This window comes from Salmo salar, chromosome ssa15 (assembly GCF_905237065.1).
Source record: "Salmo salar chromosome ssa15, Ssal_v3.1, whole genome shotgun sequence".
Lineage (NCBI taxonomy): Eukaryota > Metazoa > Chordata > Actinopteri > Salmoniformes > Salmonidae > Salmo > Salmo salar.
In genome coordinates, this window is record NC_059456.1 from 25634572 (window position 1) to 25637560 (window position 2989).

The 2989-nt window shown below is 43.0% G+C and overlaps 1 non-coding gene across 1 annotated transcript; it reads left to right on the forward strand.

The window, feature by feature from the left end:
* The first annotated feature begins 298 nt into the window (after nt 1-298).
* On the forward strand, nt 299-371 carry trnaa-ugc (transfer RNA alanine (anticodon UGC)). Its single transcript has one exon. It is a non-coding gene; the product is annotated as a tRNA-Ala (tRNA).
* Nucleotides 372-2989: the final 2618 nt, after the last annotated feature.

Consider the following 2989-nt stretch of genomic DNA (forward strand, 5'->3'; position numbering starts at 1 on the left):
ACCCACTGACATTTCTTCTGCACGATGAGTCTGGGTTTAATCTCCTACCGACGATTTCCTTAATGCGAACACATCCAAACCGTTATGATTGGTCTCAGAAACTGGAGGGTCGGGCCAGTCTAAACATGTGGGTAAAGCGGTGTTTCAGAAACAGCCATTGGCTTTGATATTCTGATTGGTTAGAGATGATCCAATCGCTACACGCACATACACACACATACACACACAAACATCAGAGAGGTTTGTATCTAATTTTCAGATGCTGCTGGGAAATTCTCAGACTGAGTCAGTCGCAGTCTTCCCTGTGGCTCAGTTGGTAGAGCATGGTGTTTGCAACGCCAGGGTTGTGGGTTCGATTCCCACGGGGGAATCGAAATGTATGCATTCACAACTGTAAGTCGCTCTGGATAAGAGCGTCTGCTAAATGACTAAAATGTAAAATGTTATCAAATATCAGCATGTCCAGTTGTTTCTTATGCCAATCATATTCTGACAGGACAAAAATACTGTTCATTAAACTGAGTTGTTAGATTAGAACCCAGATTAGTAAACCTCTTCTATTGCGAAACAAAGCAACTAATCTATAGTTAGTGTTGTATGTCTGTTAGTTATATGTTAAGAAGGACAGCTGTATGTTTGGCACCTATCCTGATTGATGCGATGAATAAATTCTTACGCTCAGAGGATAATCTCTAACGGATTGAATTCTGAAGCGGCAGCGCCCGGGTAAGGAAAGGCCCGGGTAAGGAAAGGCCCGGGTAAGGAAAGGCCCGGGTAAGGAAAGGCCATCCGACAATACCACATCCAGACATATCTAATTTAGAGTGAATGTTATGAGTTTTTTTTATCTCACTGGGTGCATTTTAGTCTAAAATGGCTTCCTTTGCTCATCTTCTCTCATTCCCCCGCATTACAGTGGTGGCAGTGCCAAGGTATGAGAGATTCGTGGCCACTTGGACATGGCCATACCACAGTACCCCTTGTCAATAGGAGGGCATTCCAAACAGGGATAAAGTGGAGATGAAAGTTGGACACAATCAGCTTAGTGTAGCGTGAAGTTGACCCTAGACGCTGATCTTAGGTCAGTTTTTCATGACCCCAACTAATGGTTACAGTTAGGATTGGAGGAAGGAAAGCTGATCCTAGATCTGTATCTGGGGAAAATTTCACCCCACAGCCAATCAGCTCACATAAAACCAGAGCCTGAACTCTCTACTGCCAAGACTAGCTCATGTTCTATGTCAATCTGAACGACCAGTTGAATGCAGACATATCCTGAGTCAATTTGCTTGCAGTTCACATTTCAGATACACATAACATTATCTCAACACATACCCGGTAGTACACAACACAACGTGTACTCAATCAATGCATGAGGGATATGGTATTGGTCAAATACTGGGGCAATCGATGCCGGTGCTGGAAATGCATGGCCACGGGTACCATCTATTTTCATCTAGGATCAATGAGTAGATGGAGGGGGCGTGTTGCTATGGCGCTGGAAGAGTATGAAATGGGGGGGGGTAACTGAGTTTACGGAACATGATTGAATATGACCCTAATGAATACGACCCTAGAACTGCAGAGTGTGATTGCTAAGGTAGTTCTCTAAGCCAGTGTTTCCCAATGCATTCCCTGGTTTGACTCCTGGTTAGATAATTAGGTTAAGGCTGTAGGGCTAGCATTGATATGCCACCTTTTGTGATCTTTCGGAGCAAAGACCTTGTTTTTAGCTCAGTGGCTTAACACTTTCTTCTTTTGGTGCACCAAGACCCGGGTTTGATTCCCTGGTTAGTCACATCAAGACATGGTACATACATCCATCTGTAGTAACAGGGTGGAAGGGATTTAGGTGTGGCTCTAGATATTACAGAAGCTATCCAGAGGATGACGCCGGGTGTCCAGTAGTATTAGTGTTCCGTAATATCCTGCTGAGTGGTGGTATTTCAGCCAGGGTGAATCAGATGCCTGCTGAGCCTATAGCAGGGGGGAACTGAAAGGCAGACGGCTCACCTTGCTGCTGAACCATCAATGTAATATGACAGGAGGACTAGGATGGATAGTTTCTTTGGTACATTGTGCCAAAGCTGCTACACACAAAGCATAGAAATTGATTTTAATTTAACCTTTATTTAACTAAGCAAGTCAGTTAAGAACAAATTCTTATTTACAATGACGGCCAACCCCGTCCAAACACGGACAACGCTGGGCCAATTGTGCGCCACCCTATGGACTCCCAATCACGGCCGGGTGTGATACAGCCTGGAATCGAACCAGGGACTGAAGTGATCGCTGCGCCCTTCAGGAGCCCTATATAAAGAATAGGCCGAGAAAATGAAATGCAGTACCAAAATAATACAATACCAAAATTCAACTAATATTGCTTCTGTATACCTGTGGTTTTTATGAATATCGATTCTCGTTGCACGGGATGCCAGTGGTAGTATTGGGAACCTGTCTTAAATAATGTGCCGTGCTGCCTATTTCAAATGTAACGGTTATTTTGCTCACCGCTTGTACATTTTCTGAATGAGGAAAATGGACCCCTATTTGTTTCTATTCAATTAAATTAAACATTTATTCTATTATTTATTAAACATTTTATATCCTTCATGATTTATGAATGACAACCGTATATTTCAATGGAAATTCATGTTCATAGGGCCAGTCACACATACAGACAGGGATGAGCTAGGCTGTCATCCTGTTGACAAATAGCACTCTGACCCCGTGACATCAGTCACGATAAAGCCTCTGATTGACCAATGAGAAAACACTCTGCTACACACACACACACACATCTCTGTGATGACAACAAGCTGATGAATAGGTGGCCCTTGAAGCAATTAATACTACAATAAATTGTAAATTCCCTCTTCCATTCTTCAATTTATTGACGGCAGGGCAGTAGCTGTATTTAAGTCTGACATGTTGCTATATATGTGGATGACGTCCAATGTCTCTGAATTTATTCAAGGCCTACTTTCTT